The following is a 23,791-nucleotide window of genomic DNA, read 5'->3' on the forward strand; positions in this document are numbered from 1 at the left end:
AAAAAGAATAGCAAAGTCCTCACATGATCCTTCTCTCATCCTCTGCTCTCCCACATACCAGAGATGTGCTTTTATCTACTGGTAAATCAGAAAATGGAATGGGGAGATGACTCCAAGCCCCATGATGCAGGAAGGCTTTTTTTTGAACCATGGTGAACGTTATCCTACATACCACAAAGCACAACTCAGTAAATGATACCTGAGATTCTGTAGAATGCAAACACTGTCATGGGGAACTTCCATTTTGGTTCAACTCGAAGATATTTATTCGAGATGGAGGTGGGGGTCCTGGTACAACCTCATCTGTCACAGCATTGTTTGCAGTTATTAACTACTGTAAGGAAAATAACTGGGACTGCCTAAAATGATCTCTGGTCTCAAATTCCATGGACCTCCTGAAGAACTTCTCATGGAAAGAATTTCCACAGTTATGAAATGCAAAAAAATACTTTTTCTTTTGTCCTTTATATTCTTTCAGCACAGCCATGTTCCTCCATGCAGAAAGCTTGCACAGGCCCCAGATATACCTTACTACTCAGCATTGTGTAAACCATATGATGCACTGAAACTTGTCTTCTCCATAAAATATGCCAGCTTTACCTTCTCCATCTGTTGTGAAATGGAAATCTTGTCATTCTCCAAACTGTGTTATTACCTGTGCTGAGGCCATGCTGCGTTTGCGTGGACTCTTTCTGATAGGCAGCCAGAACAGAAGGCTGTATCCTGGAGGAAGAAGATGTGTGTCTTCAGATGCACCTGCATTTGATCTCCCAGGAGCAATGACTGTGTATTTTCTGCTATCCGTATTCCAAAACCCTTCTAGAATATCATTTTCACTCTGGTTCCTAACTCCAAGCTTCCTAGCGCCAGCAGGACTTTTCCCTGCTAGGTGAGGGGAAGAGGCCAGGAGCAACTAAGATGGGGGCACAAGAAAGGGGGACTTCAGTGACAGGATTGTCAGTGCCATGTCAACGCCTTGCTGTGCTGCAGCTCCTCCAGTGATGCCACAGCCCTGGGACACTGGCCAGAACAGCACTTACCTTGCAGAGACTTGCAAATCCCACACATTTCCTGACCTAATGGGGAATGTCGGCAGCTGTGCCTCCCAAAAAGCAACAAGCACATTTGTGAATGGTGTTATGAGCTTATGCCTGATAGAGAAACTGAAGCTGTGCATCCCAACTACTGCAAAGCAACATAGGGGTCTTCCCATCTAAAGGGGGGAGTTCAAAAGGAAATACACTGCTAGTCTCTCTGTTAGATGCTTTGGGGATGAGGGAATGCAATCACTCCCAGAAAAGCTATAAATAACTATTCCTGAGGCTAATTCCCTGCTTTATATCTCAATAGGAAAGAAATCTTCAATCCTTGGTATGTCCGTAATGTCACAGAAAGATGTAACATACGATGGAACCCTAACATTTCATATCATGTCAGACTTGTGGGTAAAGAAATTTTTAGAAGAACTCTTCTCACTTTGCTTCCATGATGGATGGGAATACTTCTGCAACACCTCAGTGGCTGGGGAAAAGAAAACACTCTCTATCTATCTTTGTCACTCAAGGCCCTCTCAGTCACCCTGCCAAAATGGGTAAATAAAAAACCATGAGAAATATAGATCCATTTTCTAACATCCTGTATTGCTTAGAGGGACAGACCCAGTTATCTTTCATTTGGATGTATTTGGAGATTAATTAAACATAACCTGTATCAGACTTTATAATGAGTTATCTCTCTAGGTGTTTCTTGTCTCTGTGAGAAGAGCTAAAAAGCTGAAAAAGCACACGTACTACTGTCCTACTCATCCTATGAGAATGTATCATACCATAGGATCTCGGAGAGAGCAATAAGACTTTGAAGGCTGGATAATCTTTTCCCAAGGCTCAGGTTTCCTGCAGGAGCTTACAGAAGCCGCCTTATCCTGCACCCATGTCCTGCAAACATGCTGCATATCTGCCTCTGGTCTCCTTATTCTGGACTCAGCATGGCTTTGACACTTTGCAGAACTCTGAGCTGTGTTCTCATCTTCAACCACAGCAGAGATGGTCCCCATGGCCAGAAGAGGCATCAGCTAAGAGATCGCTGTGGCACTTGGCTGGAGCAGTGCACGATAGCTGGGTGAGGACACAAACACTGCTACCTGTCCTGATTGCACTGCCTTACCACAGTGTAGGGCTCATTAACCCCAATGGCAAATAACCACTGTTTTATTGTTGTTTTTGTTTCAAACTTGCTTAATACAAACATATCAGAGAAGAACTCACAGGGATTGGTTTGTTTGATTTTCACTGTCAAGGAAGGCACAAGTGTTGACAACTGTCACGGCTGGTAGCTACTAATTTTGATTTGTCCAAAGACATAAAAACCTGCACTCTGGAAAGTGTCTTTGCCCTCAGCTGACACCTGCGGTCAGGGCTGCAGCAGGGATGCCTCAGCTCACACCTCCAGAAAACAGCCCTGGATAGATCACCATGAAACACAAATGGTCTCCTGCTAGCTTAACCTCTCTTCTAAATAGAGAGCGTATCCTCAGTGAACGGGCCAGCAGCAGGCCAGACACAACCTGAAAAGAAAACAGGAATTAGGATATGAAGGTCAGGGCAATTCTCAGCCCACACGGTGTGGGAAGGTGAGGAAGAAAGCCCTACATATTGCTCCTAATGTGGTTTTAATAGCCGAAGCCTTTCAGAATATAATTAGTGTTTATGTATCCACTTGTAGGAGCAAATTAGTCCCTTCCTCAGGAAGACCATTAACTTGATTTTTTTTTTTTTTTTTGGCTCTCTGTGAGTTGTAACCAATTAAGAACCCAAGATGTGCAGCTGTCAGATTTCACCTAGAAACTTGGCAGTTGCCAACAGGTGAACAGTAATTTAGTAAGGAAACACACACAAAAGAAGGACAAAATAATTAAGAAAGAATAAGAAATGATCTGATTCTTTGCTGAAGTATTTAAAATAGCCCAATTGGAAGAAAGGATGATGAAGTCAACCTCTTTTTTAAGAGGTTTTCACCCCCATTCGGTCTGACTCAGTACATCTGCTTTATTAAATGGAAGAATCCCCATGAATCCCAAGGGCAGATAGATTGTACTTTTAACTGTCTTGCACACACTTCAGACTCTATAGATGCCTAAAGCACAGCAACTCTGCCTCTGTGTTTGGATCTTCTGCTTTCTCCAGGAATCCAAATTATTGACAGTAACAATTCAAACACCAGATTACAGAAAACATGAAAAATCACTAAATCCTGGAGCATCAGTCCTGATTAAGGGATGAAAATGAGCGAAGAAGAACATACATGGGGCTGGTTTGTTTTGCTTTTTAAAACTGAAGTCAGAAAGACACGTGAGAAATGTTGTACCTCTGTTTACCAAGGAGAAGTATCATCTTTGCTTTTTTCTATAATATGTCTTGACAGTTCAGCATTGCTGTCTGCAGTTGTTTCAGTTGTGGTGAACATAAGGAGTTCTGGATGATTTCAAGTTTTCTGTTCTTGGTAACAACAGAGGTTCATCCACGCACTGCAGGACAGGATGTATAGAGATCGGTTTGTACAGTTTCAACTGATTTTTAGGTAAGTTTTTGTGCCAAGAACATTACTCTGTTTCATTACACGTCTCACTGCAGGTTTCCTTCTGGATTTAATTTGCACGTGTCACTCATAACAGCCACTGGAATGCAAATCATGAACAGAGGAGATGATTGATTAGAGATGAAGCACATCCATTGCGAAGATCCAGCTGCCTCTCTGTCCTGGACTTCCGAAAGGCAGCAGGACTAGTGGCAGGACCAAACAGGACTGGTGTACTCATAACTGCAACGGGCCACTTCTGAAAGGTCACTCTAAAAGTAACATATATACTTATAACCTACATAACATATATGATACCATATAACATATATACCACCATAATAACATATGGTGCTCCAACAGCGGTACCCCCAGTGATGGCAAGTCCCATTTCAGTGATAGCAGATTTCACTCTCTGCAACATGCCAGCTCCCCGCACCCAAACTGTTTTCTTTCTCTCTCAGCCCTGTGAGAGGGAGCAGATGAGAGGCACACCAGCTACCTGCCCTAGGAACTGGAAGTGTCCCCAGGGTGTCCCTGCACTGGTCCCTGTGCTCTGCACTAAGCTGGTGCTGCTCTGTCCAGCAGGCAGGGGCTGCCCAGCAGTGACACCGTTGGACTCTGTCCTCAAACAGAACTGCCAAAATCTTTACTCTGCAAGAAAGCTCTAAACTCTTCTCCCTGCAGAAATCAGGCCAGAGAGTGGGAGGTGGGGGCTCGGAGAGAGAAAGAGAGTGGGCGAGAGATTAAACAGCCTCTGGTATTCAAAGCCTGCGGATGACAGTTTCAAAAATATTTCTAGGGATACACTTGGCAGGCACTTGTCTGCAATTTCCTTCTAGATACACATAAACAGCAAAGGCACACAAACGGCCTCTTACTCAAAGAGTTATAATTATCCTAATTGTTGTACCCATACAAAGATGGATTAGCAGCTGGCTGGGGCACCTCTTCCAGTGCTGCTCCTTCCTCTGCCCTATGCAAGCACTGCTCCTACACTCATCCTCACTGAGTCAAGGGCCAGGCTGCTTCCCAAACCTCTGGCACATAAGCAAAGTGGTTTGTGACCCCTGCTCCTGTAGCCCTGAGGGTGAACACAGAGTACCGAGTCCCAACAGATGTAGAGGCTGAGTGCCCAATGGATTTTAAAGAGCTGTGAGTGCCTGCCTACTCCAAGGTCCTCTGAGAATCCTACAGTCCCAAATCCATGAAGAAATATAAACCAAGTGGCAATTCCTTCTTTATACTTTACACTTAAAACTGAAAAAAATAATTCAAACTAATGTCAGCATTGGGAATATGAAGCTGTAACACCTGAGTGGAAGTTATGCTGAATCCACCCATGTGGAAGGGGCTGCAAGGAGACCAGCTGTGTCCTCCATGACTTCTCTCCTGCTCTCAAGGACCTGCCATGCTTTGTGAGCCTTGCCAGCCACCTGTAATGCAGGCAGCTCTGGTTCACCTCCGTGGCTGTACACACAGAACAAGGAGATGAGTGAAAACAAGAGCCAACCCCAGAACACTCCTTAAAATCCTGCATGTTTTAGCAGGGCAGGGATATCCTGTAAGAATCGTGGGTGTGAGTTATTAATGTGAGTACTGATTTACCTTTTTGTATTGACCTAACATACTGCTGCTGTGCAAACAAATGCCATATGTTTGTAAACAGCCCGAACTCAATCACAAACGTAGTGTGACACAAATGACAGTCACACAGGAAGCCCTTCGATATATGTGCAAAAAGTGCCATCGCAATTAAAGTGTGAGATACTAACTCAAAGTAGACTGATAATAAGTAGTTTATTCACCAAATTAATGAACCTCCTAGCTATGGGTGGATGGTAATTACAGGTATCATGAAATGGAGTCACACTGTGTAACTGCACTCTAATTATATTTGCTGTATTAAAGTGCGACCCTGGTATTACACTGAGAAATGAGATGAAAAGCAGGAGAGAAATCCCAGCTCAGGATCCAAGTGGGTGGAAAAAACCCGTAGCAGTACGTATTCACAACTGCCTTTCCAGCTTCACAGCTTGCTGCCAAAGATACATAGCACGCACGTCTCTGGAGTAACAGTGCGATCGCATGTGTTTGTACTGGCATTACACATGCACTGCTCGGCTTAGTATCCTCCCTGCAACCACTGCTCTGTTCCACTACCAGCAACAGGCAAACTCCGTAACAGGAGTGAACTGCCAGCTGTACAAATCCCATATTTTTCCTGCAGTACATAGGATCCTGGTGGGCTTATTGCTGAACACAAGTACACTGTGCTGGTGCCAGCGTGCTCTCCTCCTCCCTGTCCTTTGTGCCTAAAGCTAAAAAAAAATGGGAGGAAGAGAAGAAACTGTTCTCACTAGTTTTACGGTTGTTGGGTTTTTATATATTGCTTTTTCAGGGGCAAAGCTTGCTGATTAGCTCTGAGACCTTTCCAGTGCCCAGCCAGCTTAGAAGAGGCATGGGAAACACTCCAGTACTCACTGAGAAAAGGGGTTGGGAGGGAAGAAAGCATGGGAAGGTCACCGGGGAAGGAGAGGGGGGAGAAATCTGTGCAGGAGAGTGATAAATACATCACAACAGTACTTACAGATACCCCCTCTGAAAAATACACGCTTCCAGTCACAGGCATGACACGTTTTGTCTTTATTCTCAAACCTGAAAGAAAACCTGTTTGAACTTGTGTAACACTGCCATCCAGTGCTGCGAGTGTGTCCCAGGCAGCAGCCCTACCTCTGTATCCAGTCCCATCTCACCACAAGACAAAGCCACAGCCCTAGCAGGCCCCAGTTATCAGCATCCCTAGTGTAGCATCCCATGCCATGGCCCCTTCCCATAGAGGCCTGGCACTGCAGATCACAACACCAAACCCTCCTGCCAGGCCGCTAAGTCAGCTGCCCTCACCTCTAACAACTCACTGTCTTCCTTTAGAATGAAGATAATGGGAACAGATCAGGTTGAAAGGCTCAATGTTTTGAACTCACTGCACGTATTGGCTGCAGAAGGACAGGTTGTCACCATAATCTTCTTTATCACAAAAGCACCCAAAGGAATAAGAAAGTAACCCTCTAAAAAAGGTGAACCCATCGACGTATTTTCTCACCTGTTCTCCAGTTCTTTAACAGCTCAAGAAGGCTTCTAACATGCTAAGTACCCTGACAAGTGGTAATATGCCCATGGGCTTGAGACCACTATGGAGGCAGTTGCTCAGCAAATAGGGGAGGTGGAGTTGCAGAGCAGCCAGGAGGATGCTAACTGGGTTCTCCTTTAATGGTCACCACTAAATCTGATGAGAGGCAAATTTTTCTAATACATAGGAAGCAGCCGAAAGGGACATTCTGAGACTTCTTTCAGTCCTGACGCGATAGATTTGCTTTAGAGGCGGGTATAAGCCTCTGTGTAAGATTCTGAGACCCTTTTCATTTCAAGACCTCTGATAATAAAAGCAATGTTGATTAACGCAACCCCAAATAACTTAGAAGCAAAGGCCTCAACATTTGCAAAAGGCAATCTTTGTCTCACTCCGTAGTAGAGCCCTTCCTTTTTTGTGGTGCTACTTCAGAGTTTTATGCAGGCCTTTCCCACACCATTCCCTTTTACAGAGAAACAATTTTCTTCTGGTTCCACTTACCAACCTTCATCATAGAGATATCTGGAACTTTTTCACCACTAAATGAATTGATAGCCTTGCTACTGAATAACTACAAAAATAGCTTCCTTCAATGGAACAGCAGCAGAATGGACTGCAATGAATCACAAAAATAGATCTGTTGGCTTTTGAACATGCTTTGGTAGGAAAAGAGCAGCTGAATTTGATAAAATACAGCCACTTTCTCAGCTGACCTGCATAGTCAGGAGAAACTCTGCCTTTTAGATCAGGTGAAGTTGAAAGGAAATCTTTGATGTAACACAGAATAATATCTCCATAGTGGAGGGAATATAAACAAACATGTTTCTTCTTTATTTTTCTGCAGTATACTTAGTTAATATTGAATGGGTGGTTTGAAAATTCATTGTAAGAATTGACAGTGGGGTCTGGGTGTTTATTCTTGTCTTGAAGAGATACATCATTATTAATTAAAGCAGATTACTGTAGCTCCTGAAGCCAAGAGGATAGCACAGAGTATTTTTCATGTCTTAGTTCATGAGGATTTTGAATTAAATTTCTGGAACACGTACTATACTAACACTGGTTTTGCAAAAAAAAAAAAAAAAAAATCCTACTATTGATTGACAGAGTTGGAAAGATACAATCATTCCTTTTCCCTACAAAACCAAATCCCAAATGTTTGGGTTTGAACATGTATTGTTTCTAGGCATTAGTTTCGGCCTACTCCGTGGAAAAGCACCAAGCTCCAAAATTCAATCAAAATCCACTAGAAAGGGATCTGTGTTCAGTTTTCAGTCTTCCCTCAGCCTCCTGTTCTTTTCTTGATCTAATTTCTATTTCTAATTTCCTGCTTACTCAGCCATCGTTTCTCACTTCCAATAACCAAAGGCCCCTCTTTTGGTGTTCAACAGCAAGGTGCACACACCTCTGGTGGCCTTTTTTTGGTGCCAACCTAATCCTGAACACATGGACTAACCTCTCTGTATTTCACTGGCACTTTAAGATGAGGATAAATGCCAGAACCAAAAGTCATGAGAATTATGTGCATTCCATAGGGAAAAAAAAACATTACATTTTTCAAGCAGCATTGACTGCTAGCAGTATGCCAGACAGTTGTTGTCCTAGAGTTCTTAGATTCCATGCTGCAGGAGCACGTGCAGAGCAGCACAACATCAAGGAACAATCACCTGAGCACAGTGACCTCTGATGCTTTGCAACTGCAAATAAAAACCATCAAGTAACAACTGTAGATTTTTAATACAAAGATGTATGGTAGCATGTAACAATGACATAGTGGTAATGGCGAAAATATTCATTCACAGGGAGCTCACCTTTAAGGATTAAAATGGAGACTGTTCATCTGTACGAAAGAGGGTCGCTGGTCCCTGTTAGTATCAGCCTATTATGGTGCTGCTGTCAGTGTGGGCAGTGAGACCTGCTGGCTCAGTTTCCATCACTGCTGGCATCCTTACCCCTGCTGGGAAAAGTGCAGGGGAAAAATCTTATTTTAAGCATGAAGGTGGGCCCTCCTGTTTTTAGGTTCCCAGTACTAGCACTTAGATAGGACTACATTAACAGAAGTAGTTCCTCTCAAAAATCTGATTCGTAAAACAGATCAGCTGGACACCAAATAGCCAGAGAATGCAAAGACTGTATCATAAAGATGAGTCTTCCACATTAGAGTTCTGGTTTGTTTGTTTTACCATCCCTCCAAAGCTTATTAGTTGCACTATATTCCACAGTCATCATCTGCAGGAGTTCAGACTTTCACACTCAGCTTTCTATTAACCCTTAAAGTCTTTCAGTGCCAGGAATGCTCCCAGTTCAATAACACAGTTGCATTGAAGGAGACTGGACCTAAAGAAAGCAGCTAAGTTTCTGTGTAGTGGAATCAATTTGCAACAGATTTATGTATGCCAGTGTGTAGTACTTGCCTTGTATCCAAAGCCAGAGAGACAGAAGGTCACAATGGGAAGTCCCATTCATTGTCATCAGTCACGTCTCTGAGTTCCAGGGGAGGAATGCAACCCACAGTACATCTTTGAGGCCTTTTTCTCATGCATTTCAAAATTAAACAGTCTTCCACTCTTGAACAAGAACTCTAAACAGACTGAAGAAGAGGAGTACTGTGGGGAATTTTATGCTTCACTTTACTCAGATAATTAATATCGTATAATGCTGGCTCACCATTGTCTCCCATCCTGCACAGCTACACAGGCTAAATCCACAGAGAGATTCTTCATTCAGAATGCAAATCCTCAGAGCCCCCTTTTCAGCTACTGCCTAACTTTGGAGGTGGCTAAACCCCCATGATGCCTGAGATCCCATCAATAAAGCTCTCTAGTTGTCTATGCTTCTGCCTCTGGGCCTGCCCAAATATACTGACAGTGCTGAATAACTCAATATTTCAGTCCTACAGGGATTTGCAAATAAGGCATTTCTCTTTCAGCAGATATATCTGCCAACTACAACCCTGTAGGAATTTCTACGACCCAGAGCTAGCACAGACCAAAGCTGCAGGCAAAGGATGGTGGGATGGTATGAACTGCTACTGCTATAATAAGGAAGAGACGGGGATAAGTCAGGGATAAAGGCAGTCGAATTATCTCAGAGGAGCTGGTTGTGGTGTTTGTGCCACTTCTGGATCTGCTGGCAGTTCAAATCCCTCACCTAAATCTTTCAGGAGGAGGATTTTGCTGACCAAGTGAATATTACAGATACAGGCAGGACATGACAAGTACACAACTGCTTGGATAAGCAGCTTGAGTTACAGGAGATGTCTCATCATTCAAAAATCAAGCACGTGCCTCCTGCTCCTTTCCTTGCATTTGCTGCTGACCACCTTAGGAAGTCTCTATTTCTGCACAACAGTTTTTGTAGCTCTCGTTGGGCACTTCAACCTCCATTTGCCCAAGCTGTTCATTTCACTGGGCTGCAGAGCACTTAAGAACTGAATCACCAAAGTTAAATTCTCTGCACAGTTATACAGATGAGTTTTGCTTGGGAATCCTATTTTTCACCCCTCAGTTGGTAAGAAGCCTGCAAAGCAGAAAATCAGCACTCTGAATTTTATATATATATACACACACACACACACACACACACATATATATATATAATTGAGTAATTGCACCATCTCTGGCATATTAGGCAGTGTACTTACATGAAATACCCATGGCAGTCCCAGGAAGACAGAGAGCAAAGAGCACCAGGTGCAGTGAGGCTGCCATGATCTCACCTCATCTCCTCTGGTAACTAGGGAGATGTGTTTTTGGAGAGCCTCTGAAAGAAGCACCAACCTTCTGGCAGGGATGGTTTGTTTGGTGGCTGAACCACAGAGCTAAAAGCACACGGGAAGTCACAACAATCCTGAAGGCAGTAATCAGATCACACACTCCAGCTGCATGGTGAGTTGCATTAGCAACTGTAATAGAATGGCCCGACAGGAGATGATTAATGGAAGAAGGTTTACTATCGGCTTCTCCATAATTTTCCATGTTATGCTGACATTTTTCTTTGCAAACAGATTTCAGAATGAGCGCATAATATGACCTCCATCCTCAGCAAGCAGAAAATTCTGTGTATTTGCTGAAACCCTGTTTTCCATAAGTTTGAGCAAATGCACAAATTACACGACAAAGAAAATTCAAAGCATCTGTGTATGGAGTTCAAGCAATGACACAACCCAGGAACCAAAAAGATCAAAGTGCCACTCAGCACACACACATTAACTGTGAAAAAAAATGTCACGTCTATATGCACAAACCACCTAGTGCTGCGTATTTCAAGTAAAAATGGCATGTCACTGGAAATGCATGCTCCTCTCACTTCTTCCTTCTACTTACCCAGTAAAGACAATTCAGCCATGGGTTGGGTTATCTGCACCATTAACTTAAACGTCTTTGACCAAGATGCCAAAATTAACAGAAGAGATTTTTGAAGAGTACAAAAATCTGTTCTCCGTTCACCTAAAATACATCTCTACACTCATAACCGTGGAATGAGACAACACCATTTGACCAAATAAACATACAATGTAAATACTTGCAGGAAGACACTGGAATTCCATCCATTAAGAACACGCATATATTGATTATATTAAAACAACATTCCCTGATCGTTTCCATGTATTAAGAATACATAACAGCTAACAAGGTGCAGGGTCTCATTGTTGCAAATTTTGGAAGAGTTCTCTGTGCAGACATGGCAGTGACCAGGTTGCATCAGTTACTCTGGGTAATCCTTGATGAAACCTTTGCACAGGGAGCAGTGCACAGCAATGTGTAAGAGAGCCCCACTGCAAGAAAACAATTTCTAGGAGTTAAAATTATTTTTTTCCCCCCTCCCATAAGGCCAGATGATTTCACCAGCTTTATTCCTGTAATGTGCATTTTGACCAGTGATTTGTCAAGGTTCCCTCAGAACATCTTTTAAGACACCAAGGTTGCTATAAAACTAAACTCCAGCATCTTGATGTGTTCAGAAACTAGATGCTGGTAGCAGGCCTCAGGGAGCAAGTGAGTATGCTTTTCAGTCCAGTAACCTAAAACTCTTCTTATTAGCCCTCTGTAGCCAAGAACTTTAAAACCTACAATTTAACTATACTTTAGATGAAGAAAGGCTATCAGCTGTATAGGCTTACATCTGACCTACCATGCTACCAAACTGAGTCAAACCTGAATATATCTCTTGGGCATCAAAAGAAGAAAAAAACATATTCAGAGTTAAGAAATTACATTTGCAGATAATGACAATACCTTCAACAAAAAGAGGAGCAAACAGCACCTCTGGATCTGCTCAGAGAGGCAGAACACCCAAATATCCCTCTGAGAGCTGGATGAGAAGGCAGGATGTAAGTGTTAAAGATGAGTGGTTTTACAGGTCAGCACACAGGTCGTTCCTATCTAAAACAGACAGGTTTGTGGTTTAACGCATACAGATCTGTACACAGGCACCGCTGAATAATATTTTCAGTTGTGGCAAAAAAACAAGTTATTCCCAGCACAGCCCCAAAACTTGCATATATTGCCTCCAATACTCAAGCTGGAGCTAAAAATCAAGTAAGCATCAGGCACTCTTCTCCCATCGTGTGCCCCCATAGCACACCTTTTTCTCCTCACTCCCTAAAGGCAGTGGTCCTCCATCGATGGAGCAGCTACACGTGGCTCCTCCTTGGTCTTGGGAGAGCTGCTTGGCACCCCAGGGCATGCTCCAGATCTTTGAGCAGAAAGCACTGAGGTCTGCTCCAACCACAGCAACTTAATAAGAAGTTTTCAAAAAGCCTTTTTGGGAAAAGGCTGTAGTTACGTTTCACTCAAGAAAAGATTTGTCTGCCTCTGGCAGCTCACATTTCTTGCAGATGTGATTTCTGTATAACATAGCCTTTTATTATATCTCCTTGTTAACTATTTTTAGAGTTTATGCAGAACTCACTCAATATACAACTGCTGTGACTGAATTTCACCCCAGACACAAGTTTGTCTGCAGGCAGAACATATCCATCAGCAGTACAAAGGGCACTGGCAAGATAAGAAGCTGCACAGCTCTGCAGCACAGGCGCCAATGAAAGGTGGTGGCTTGCAGGACAAAGCTGCTGCCTCTCAGAACTACAGACAGCACAGGATCATGGTGACTGATCTCAGTCTGGCATTTCTCTCTGGACATTAAGTGGAGACTAAAAATCCCTACACAACTCAAGACATAAATTGCAGAATCACGTAGGTGTGAAAAGACCTCCAAGGTCATCGTACTGTTAAACTCGTGCTGCCACATCTCCCACTAGGCCATGTCCCTGAGCACCACATCTACTTATCTTTTATATACCTCCAAGGATGGTGACTCAACAGCTTCCTTGGGCAGCCTGTTCCAATGTTTCACAACTCTCTCAGTGAAGATATTTTTCCTAATTATGGAAGGAACATTCAGCAGAGCTAATTGAAGTATTGAAGTCACTATCTGCCAGTGTTTGACAATCACAAGAAAAATATTGCCCTTCTTTAAAAGATCCCAGATTATAGAGAATAATAAAAAAAAAAGCATGTTTTCCTCCTGCTTCCTTCTCCTTGCATCTGTCCCTTGCTGCAAAGACTTGTTTTTCTTCTGATAAAAACAGCATGTATTTCACCAACAACTCCCACATCATTTTAACCAGAACACATTAATCCTGACCAGTGAAAACTAGGATTTTTTTAGATTTTTATTTAGCCTTCATTCAAATATCAGTGTGATACAAACAGGCTTGTTAGCCAGGAAAGCTTGTGGCTTTTCCATCAGCACAAGGAACAAATACGACCAAGACTTACTGACCCATGAGAAGTTCAAGCTGAAAGAGTGGGGGAACTTCTGCTACTGCTGTTGACAACAGCCCTTGGAGAGGGCAAATATGCACATATGCTTGTGCATATAGAATATAGAGACATCTATGTATGTATATGCATACAAAGAGTAAAAGAAGATGAGTGAGTTGGGTTTATAAAGTGACGACTTTCTCCTTCAGAGAAATATCTGAAGAGCAAAACCATGATGGGTGGGATTAACACAGTGGCTGTCTTTGCACCACAAGAAACCACAGTAATTTTGGTCCTAGAAAGAATCTTTACATTTTGTCTCAGGAAAGCACATGAAGGGGCTGTTGTCACCAGGACAGAAAGGAACTCTTTCAGCTTTCTTTCACCTAAGATTTTAAATGCAGAATAATGATGGATATTCAGGTGACTTTCCCTCAGCCAGTTCAGCATTAATCCATGTATCTCCAGTGTATTGTATTCTCTCTGTGTAAGCTAACAAACATGGAAAGTATAAGAATATAGTACAGAGAAGAACTTGTGAGCCTGTGAATGGTCACTTGAAAAAAAAAATCTGCAAACTCTGACACATGAAACTGATGATTGCAGTTACGACATTGGATGCCTCAGCAGATTTGGAAGATGGGAACATCAGAAGAAAGGGAATGCAGAAGAAGATAAGGGAATTGCTAATGATTGAGTCTATGGGGAGTTGTGGCTTTTTTTTAATCCTTCATGGCACTAGCACGTTAAGTTGTGCAATCACAGGTAACATCAGAAAACAAGAATGGCTGTCACCAGCATGGAGACTACCAAGGACTGAGTCAGAGGAATAAGAAGGAAGACTAGAGCAAGACAAGCAGAAAATAATTGTAAAAACAACATTTAAGTGATTCTTGATCTATGAAAACAGTTTTCATCACTTGTCAAATGCACACAAAGCAATCTCTGGAGTCGGCATTTCTCATAATGCCCACTTGCAGATAGAAAAGTAACATGGATGGTGTCTCACTCTAACTGGAGCACAAATCATTTTTCAGGTGGTAAGTCATTAACTGCATCTTTTTAACCTTACTTTCTGCTCAGGTCCTAGACCACGGTGACCTTTGATCTCAAACACAGACCAGGTTGTTAAGAAACTCGCCACCTCCTTTCAAGGGTTTGGAACTTTGTTTTGAGTTTTGTCCTTCACCGTACTGATAGCAGAAGACAATTGCATCAGATAGTCTGCTTGAGAACTTGTTTTCTGGAACCTTCTATTAAGAAAAACCATAAAGCCTGTTAGAGGATCGTAAATGCACAGAACATACAGATGGAAGGGATGCAGGTAGGGTATGTAATACATCTTCCTGTCCCACGAAAGACCAACTATATTCAAGATACTTCTCAACAACTTTAATTCATGTTCTTGAAGCTTTTCAGCATGCCACAAGCTCCCACAAAAAAATGTGCAAGGCACAAAACCAGGGCAGACAATACCTGCTACAACTATTTTCCCATAGAAGAAAAACCAGTGGGTCTTACATTATTTGCTCTTAACAATTTCTTAGCTGTTTCTCACTTCCTTGCCTTGGGCTTGATGCTTTACTAGCAGTTCGGTTCTTTGTAGAGTTTGCAGTATAGTTAGGAAATAAACTTTACTACTGCAGGAGAAATCAGGTCTGAATATACAGTAGTGGAAAAGGCAGAACATGTTGTCAGCGTTCCCAATGAATATGTACACACTGAGGAAATTTTTGTGAGGAAAGAAGGAAAAGGAACAATTATAGAAAGGGAAAGAAGTATTGAATAAAAAGATTTTGGTGATATGATACAGCAGTTGCCCAGATGCATATGGAAAAGGCAAAAAAGGGATGTAAGAACTTTCCCAACCTGTATGAGATGTTCAGGGCTCTGTGCATGGCAGGAATGCTACTTCCAGTTTTTAGATCCCACATTGTGGACTCTCAGGAGTCAGTTGCATGATGAGGGTCAGTGGCAACAGCAGCTGAAACCCTCATGCTCCCAGGAAAGGAGTCTTCCTTCACATTGTGTCTTCTGTGAGTGACAAAAGACCACCTAACAGCCGACATCTTTACAAAATACCTAGGAAAAACAGTGATATCTGGCACAAAAGAATGAAAATGAAGGCTCTAGAAACATGTGAAGGACAGAAACTGCAACAGATGGTTATAACTAAGAAGTAATCATCATAGGAATGAATATTTACTTCCATTTCTTACTGAGACTGATATAGTGCCCTGTGTTGCTGGAGGTGTACTGGAAGACTGTTGTTTAGTCTTGATTATAGTTTTAAAAGAAGCAACTCTTCTTGTTTAACTCCCAGCTTAAACCACACAGCAGCTCCCCATTGGAAGCCTGTGGCAAGCTGGGCCTAACCTGCCTGAAGGGAGCTGCCATTGAAGGAAATTCTTTCTTAAAAAAGAATCTACTGCTACAGACCATGTCACACAAATCAACAGGCCTGAGGAAACAGATTGGCACTGGCAGAAGAACCTGAGCGTCTCCATTTATTACCTCCTGCAGGAGCAGAGGAAGGCTGCTGGCAGCAGCACAGCAGGTACACCTGCATTCCTCAGCTGCTGGGGAAGCAGACAGATTTTTAAAATAATTCCGTACTGCAGAAAATGAAAACACTAAGTGCACACACCATAAATGTGATGTGACGTCAACATTCATGAATTTCAGCGTTACCCACGGTCACACAGGTATTCCTTCTAATTTCTTGCTGAAATCTGTGGGCTGAAGCCTACAGAGCCTCTCTTCTTGAGTGCAGACTTCCTTCTGTAATCCAATTAAAGCAAGTGAAACCAATCCTAGAAAGCTGGGCATCACAACAAATTAATGCTGCAAGACATACCTTTGACACACAGGCAAACACAGAGCTCCTGAAAGCGTTGGTCAGAAACTGCCAGGGTCCTCTCTGAAGTTAACTGCAGATATAAGGAGTAAGCCCCACATCAACAGAGTTCCCGAGGTACTGGGGCACCAGATGGTGGTGGGTATCCCACCCTATGGAACAGAGATGAAACCAGGAGAAAGACCTTGGTTTTGATGCTGAAATTCCACAGCCTTCCCAAAGAGGTAGGTACAACACCAGTCCTGTACTGCAGCCACATCCCGAGCAGCGCGAGGAGACCTCTCCAGCAACGAGCCTCACAGCAGCCACATGGCACTGGTGTTCCTCAGACCCCTGCCAAACCCACTCCTGGTGGTCGAGATCTGCCACCACTACTGCCAGTGCAGGGAAGAGCGTGAGGCTTGCTCTCAGTTTGCTGGGAGAAGACAATCTGACTTTGGGACCTCAGGGTTAAGCAGCACACAGATGAAAGAAAGCTCCAACCATCATTTTCTCATTCAGGGAATACCTGTGAGCTCTCCTAGTCAGTGACCTAGAGATCACTTATTCCACATTGCTCTTTTATTAAGCATTAGTGTCCTAATTAAATTGATTCACAGCCTTCTTTCTGTTCTGTTTCCGTACTATCCCAGCTGGTGGTGGCAAATGGGATAGAGAATGGGTTTTAATGCCACTTCAAAGGTCTGGCAGGAGACAGCTTCCCTGTTCTAACCTATCCCTAGGGAGCTGCCCATCTTCCAGTTGCGTTGCCACCACTGGCATATCAAACCCCCTTGATTTTTAGGGCCAGATTTCCTTTACAGAGCTGTCTGTGTCATCTTCTCACCAGCTGACAGTCACAGAGACAGGCAAGGACAGTTAAGAAAAGAAAAGTACCCTCTTCTTTTCCCCTCAACCCTTCCAGCACCCAGAGCATTCTGGGGCTTTTATCAACACAAGGGACAAACACTGATCTGTAATTGATGTAGAATCTCTGGTACTTTTCCCTCCACCACACCATTCAAAAACATTCTTGCAATGTTGCTGTGCAGTTTTGAAAACAAATCCTGAATGATTTTAAATTTAAAACGTAGCAAACATACTAAGCTGAAGTACTAACTGAAGAGCCAAGCTTAAGGCCATTTAGGATCAGAGCAAAATCAGTCACACCCATTCCAAGTAAAGTGGAGCAAAAAGGAAGGGAATGATTACACAAAGCAAAGTAGAATAAAGCAGAGATTGGAAAGAGGAATTCTATTGCAAAGTTTAAGATCTCTGCAGGGCGCAGTTTGCATTCTGTCCTAGGCTCCATGTTCAGAGGGCTTCACGTGTTGTTTTGCTCTGTCTACAAGGAGCAGCTGCTGACTCCCTGCAGTCAACAGTTCTATCTATTTTGGAGCTTGGTGCTAACAGACTTTGTGAAGGAGCAACGAGGAAGGGAGCAAGAACAAAGGCTATCACCTCCTAAATCTACTGTGATCCACACATACATTGTAGTGGGAGTTACTGCAGTAACAACACAAATCCCAACAGAAGTGCTGTAAATTCTAACAAGTGTCCTCTAACCCAGCTCTCCCCTCCACCTCCTCCTTACCTAGGCAGTATTTAGCAATAACATGGTAATAGCAAATCAGAGGATCTGCAGTGAGGCTTTTCCATCAGTAATGGAAGTTTCTACACCTACTGATGACGCACCTTCATAGGAGATCATCCTTGTCTTCCTGCAGGGAACTTCACTGAAGCAGTAAAGTCCAGGGAACGATGGTGTGGACAACCAAGCTGACATTTAATAAAATCAGGAGTGCCAACATTGCTCAGGTGAGCTCAGTGCCAACAGGATACATCCTAGCAGTATGATTTGCTGTGCTCATGGAGTGCAGTGAAGAGCAGGTAGGTTCAACTGCTTTCTGGTATCTTTACTAATAAGTTAGGCTGCATGACTACATGCAAGAAAAAGCTTTAAGATCTTGGTCACAAGTAGCAATATGATCTGTAGAAGAAGTAGCAACAAACAGCATAGATCAAGATAATCCCTTGTCTACTGCAGTCACAGTAGAGTGCTTGTTACCAAAAGCACATGAAAAAAAATGATTTAACTTCACCATAGTATAGTCCTAGGGCAATGACTCCGTGTGCTACTGCAGTCAGCTTGAATTACAACAAGCAGTGAAAGTAAATTCTGAGAGATTGTCTATGCTGTTGTCTCTGTTTTTACGAAGCATCCTTTCCCATCCACTTACTTGACCACACAAGAAAAGAGCTTTCACATCACTCACTGTAGCAATCGGACAGACCAATATAACAGGAAGGGCATTACAACAGAGGTGTGATGACAGAAGGACCAGAACAATAGAAAGGTGCTATAAAGGAAGATGATTGCTCACCCATATCAGAAAATCCTAGATTCACAAGGGGAAGTTTCACCAAGGAAGGAAGGTGGCAGTCAGCCCTTAAATGGGGACCAAGAGAGGTGCAGGCAGGTTCCACCCCTTCCAGTCAACACATGAATTGCCTTCACCTGTGCTCCCAGGGCTGACCGGGTCCTTTCCCCAGGTGCTCAATCAGTGGTTCAGGCTGTGACTCAGCAGTTCCCATACACTCATTAAATAAGAGGCTGTCTGCCTTTTCTGCTAAGTACCAAGAAGGGCATTAAATAACAAGTGTGTACCTCTGAGCCAGTTTAAATTCAGAGCAGATCACCTCACTCCCAGCAAGGGGATGGGGTCATGAGGTTGCAATGCCTGAGCATTAATCCAGCCCTCCCCTTTCCTGGGGGACATGCAAAGGTAGAACAGTTCCATCCTTTAACCAGCAGTGAGCAAAATGCTCTGAAGCTGCTTGCCCTGGGTCAGCCCTGCCTTAGCCACAGGCTCTGGAAAGTGCTGTAGTTCTCTCCTCCGTTTCAAGGATGAGAACTCTGCCAGGGTTTTTTGGAAGTCTGTGTGGTTTCTACGTTGTTGGATCTTGACATAAATAGGTCTGCATTTATTGACAGCCTTGTGATGCTTTCAGCCCTCTTCTTGAACGCGAGGCTTTTACTGCCTTTCCAAAGAGCTGAGCTGCTAAGTGAGGAAATTGCTGCCAAGGCTTCCACAATGGCTTCTATTCCCTGGAAATCCATCTAGTAAGGGAAACATAACAGAAACTTTCTAGCGACTTAGTTGCAGTAACTGCAGACAGCTGAGAGCACTGTAACTGCGCGGCGCCCTCCGCCTCAGCCCCCGCCAGCCCTGCGGCTCAGGATGAGTTTGGGGAGGGCCAGCTGGCAGGGCAGCACCATGCCCAGCCCGCAGCACATGCAGTAACAGCAGAGACTGAGGCAGGGAGGAAATTGCATGCCTATAAAGTGCCAATGAAACACAGCTTGCTTTTGCAAAGAAAGGCTGGAATGTCTGAGAGTTACATCAACCCCCTTAAGATTCACTATGTGAATCATAATGTGTATGTTACAGCAGAGGCACTCGCTACAAAGTAATTTGCTAAGTTTTTCTTTCGTTGTTGTTATTTCCTTTTTCAACAGTTTTTCCTTATTGGAATACTTTCATATTAATGTTGGTTGTTATAAGACATCCTTCTGGTGCAGAAAACTGTTAATGTAACCAAATATGCAAGATGAGAAGGTTACAATGCTGCTAAATTAAGCAGCTTAGAACAGTGGATGAAGTCAGTGCCACCACGGTGCCTGTGCTCACTTGTCAGCTGGGGCAGTGTTAGCTGGACAGGGAGCTGCCATGGGCTCTGCTCTGCAATGGAGACAGTCCCCTCCCAGTCTGCCTCATGGTGAGACCCAAACCTGGAATACTGCAAAAAAAAAAAAAAAAAAAAAAAAAAAAAAAAAAAAGGAAAAAAAAAAAGCAACTATGAAACACTAAATGGGATTTGTGTCATCTGAGTGAGCCTAATTAGCTAATAAAGGTCAGTCTCATTAGAAGCTCTTCAGGGAAGGAGCGGCTGAAAGAAATTCAACAGCAAAAGAACATTAACAAGCTGTCCTCCCTCACCTGGGCCAGGAGCACTCAGCAAGAAGCTAAATGTCTTGAACAAGCAATGAAGGAAGGCGTTGACACACAGGTGTTCTGCAACAATGAGAACGAGCTTATCCATCAGATCATTCAGTGACATGTGGGAGCTCTGCTCTCTCTCTGCACAGGCAACGTTGGATGCCATGGGTCCACAAAGCGAGCCTGCCTCTGAGCTATGTCTCCTCTGCTCAGCAGCCCCCAGAAAACCACCTCCCTCCCCCCCACAGACAGCAGCCAGGCCCTCTGCTGCCTGTTACTCCATCTCCTTCCGTACCAGCACACTGCACCCTCAGCTAGGAGTTACTAAAAGCTGTTGTCTATGCATGCACCTGCCATCCTACCATTGGGTAACTCTGTTCGTATGTTCATTCACTCCTGCATAGACTGCTCACGATTTACACCTTTCCTTTACTTCCCTGCTCAGGAAAACTAACTAAAGAACTCATAATATATCACAGTACAGAAGCACCCAGCTAAAGGTGTGGGTTCCAGGGCCTTTCACTTGCACTGAGGACATAGGTAAAATGGAACACCTTTCCCCCACAAGGCTGTTATCCCTCCTGCAACCAGATCTGCTTCAGCAGAAAGGTGTGGGAGAAGAGGGGACTGCTCCAAAAGGTCTAGCACATAACAGAGGCACAGCTCTACCCAAAGAAAGGGAAGTACCATTTCTTTAACCTCCTAACCGCCGATCCTGCAGTGCTCAGTGGGCCCCAGGGATGCTGAGATGTGCTGTTTCTCTGCAGGACGCTTTCCCTGTTGGGCTGGTGGCGGCTGCAGCATCATTCCCTCCTCTTGGGCTCTTCTCCAGGGGAGAAAAGAGACTGGGAAACCTGCGAGCATCCTTCAGATGCTGTTGCCTGTGACAGGAGGTGTGTGGGGTGTGTCTTCATTCCCCTGCTGTGGAAGGAAGAAGTACATTTTAGAGCTGTTTGCTCCTGACTGGCCGCAGAGCCCTGCTCTGCCCCAGTGCCACAGCAGGGGAGCAACTGCTGCCAGGGGGCTTACAAAGGTCACTCTCAGGAAGACTTGGGGGCTTCTGTTTGCTTACTTGATTTCAGAGACAGAGCGGAAGGGCTCCAAGGCCCCGAAAGAGCCCCTTCATTCCCAGCTGCCCACGGAGGCTGATGTTCCCACCTCGGTTTTACGCGGAGACGTTTGCCGGCCGGCAGCCGGAGCTGCAATGAGCGGGGAGCGGCTCCCCCCAGCGGGCACCAGCAGCAGAAAGGCACCGAAAAGCACAGGAGGAGAGCTGGTGGGCTGTGAGAGCCACAGCGGGCAACCGCGGGGCAAAGCAGCTCTCAGCGCGTGATCTGAGCGTGGTGCTTTTGGGCAGGTTCCTGCAGTGCTGCCCTGGTTCCTGTGATACAGCAGAGTGCCGTTGCCGCTATTATTTGATAGCGTTACTCTGCAACAGCTGTAAGAGCATTGAGAAAGCTCACTTGGGCTGTGCAGGCTGCTGCACAAACTTAGAATTGCTGCCCCCCCTCCAAAGCATCCAGCGGGAGCTTCAGGACAGCACCTAGCAGAGCACGACTGTACCTCATGGCTGCTCAGAGGTGGAGCTGGGAGCCCTCTATGCCTTCCTCTTCTCAGTCCTGAGTGCACGGGGGCCTTGGCAAGCACTGCTGCTCCCGCTGTCACTGCAGCCACCTCCTCCATCTCCCTTGTGCTGAGGAGATGCTGAAAGTGTAAAGCTTCCCAATTGCAATCAAGCAGACACTTGCTCTCTATGTCATAACCTTGCCCAGTGCTGGCTGTGCAGTGACTATGAATTACATGTGGGGCTAACAGCCCTTGCAGCCTAGCTGCAGATGCTGAGAGCTCTGTGGGGAAGAGGAGTGGGAGGCACTGGCTCAACAGTCCGCCTGCTGGTCTCTGCTCACCCACCTTCATCCTAAAGGTAGGAATGGAGTCTGCTTTTGTTGCTATCAAAGAATCGTTTGAGTTGGAAGAGACTCACCAAGGCCATCTAGCCCGACTCCCCTGCAATGAACAGGGACACCTACAGTGAGATCAGGGTGCTCAGAGCCCCTCCAGCCTGACCTTGAGTGTCTGCCGGGATGGGGCACCCATTGCCTCTCTGGGCAAATCTCTAAGATACGCCAACCTGCGTTTGGTTCTAATAGAAATGAGAGAGCTGCACATAAAGTAGAGAAGGGTAAGCGCCCAGCAGCAGCAGATGCAGCGCTGTCTCCAACACTTGCTGCTTGTTGCTGGGATGACTGTGTTACACACCGCCCTATGACCAAATCCTGCATCACAGCTTTACTCCACTTGCCCTGGGGGGATAGTGGTGATGAACTATTTCTCAACCAAAGCTGCAAGAGCAATTTTCCCCCATACATCAGGCAGCTTGTTCTTTTTCAGGTTCCCCAGCTGGGCACAGCTGCGTACTTCAGCCCTGAAGCCTGCTGTAGGAAAAGAGCAGAAAGGAGTTGCTAACGATGGAGAACGACATATCCAGGAGGAAGAGCTGCTTCTAAGAATGTGGGTTGGAGAGCAGACCTACAGAGGATGCACCTCCTCTCAGTGCCCTGTCTCATTAGCCAGTGTGTCCCATGGGGCTGCCAACTCCACTCCCACCTTCAGAGCCCCACACTGCTCTGTGCAGCCCCCTCCCTTGCTTCTGCTGAGCTGCCTGCTGACCGAGGAGAGAGCGTCCTGATGGCAGCAAGAGCTTTGTTTTGTAAATCCTACAAGCAAACCAAGCCTCGTACACCAACAATACGCATCTCACTTCGGGAACATTCCTGTGCTGTTTTCATGCCTGCATAGCTTCACAGAAAGCATCAAAAATCAGTAAGCAGGTTTCTTTTAGCCGACGAATGCTGGCAGCAGCAGTTTTACAAATGGTACTTAACGGTTAAACCGACCCCACTGCCACCTTCCACCCATCCAAACAACTAAAAGCTCCGTCCCAGGAAACCGTAGGGCACACTGGGGCCTGTTCTGCATCAGCTGCTGCTTTAAGTTTAGCAGCCACATCCATTAGCCCAAAACAGTGAATGTAACGAGGAGGAGCTGTGCGGCATTTATCACTTGACAGCCGATGCCACCTGCTGAGAGGGAGCTCCGCTGTCTGCAGCCTTGATTCAGCACAGCGGGAGCAAAATGGACTTTGACAAGCAAACTATGCAGCTAAAACACTTTACAGCCATGAAAAAAAGGTGGGAGGGGAAGCAGAAGGAATGAGCAGAGCTGCCACTTATGAGGGTTGCTCTGAAAGCAATGCCTCCTATTTTATGATGTTGGCCCACGACGCTGGAGGTGGATATTGGTGGTACGGCAGAATAGGCTGAACCATCTCACCAATATTCCTCGACGTGTCATTGCCATGAGACAGACGGCAGCAGAGGGGCAGTCTGACAGAATGGCATTGACACGGAAGCGCAGATGAAACAAAAGGGTGTCATGGAATTCCTCCATGAGGAAAAGAAGCACCCAATGACGTTTACTGCTG

At 44.7% G+C, this 23,791-nt stretch overlaps 1 long non-coding RNA gene across 2 annotated transcripts; it reads right to left on the reverse strand.

Annotated features, from left to right (window-relative positions):
- Positions 1-468: 468 nt before the first annotated feature.
- Positions 469-20,094, reverse strand: LOC121111008. 2 transcript variants are annotated; one of them, XR_006939527.1, is made up of 5 exons: positions 18,691-20,094; positions 16,328-16,479; positions 10,347-16,251; positions 8,515-8,660; positions 469-3,523 (listed from the first exon to the last, which is right to left on the reverse strand). It is a non-coding gene; the product is annotated as an uncharacterized LOC121111008 (long non-coding RNA). The 2 variants fall into 2 exon arrangements; XR_005860483.2 differs by lacking the exon at positions 18,691-20,094 and having other exon boundaries at positions 8,515-16,251; positions 16,328-16,605.
- Positions 20,095-23,791: the final 3,697 nt, after the last annotated feature.

Source organism: Gallus gallus, chromosome 5 (genome assembly GCF_016699485.2).
Source record: "Gallus gallus isolate bGalGal1 chromosome 5, bGalGal1.mat.broiler.GRCg7b, whole genome shotgun sequence".
In the NCBI taxonomy this organism is placed as follows: Eukaryota; Metazoa; Chordata; class Aves; order Galliformes; family Phasianidae; genus Gallus; species Gallus gallus.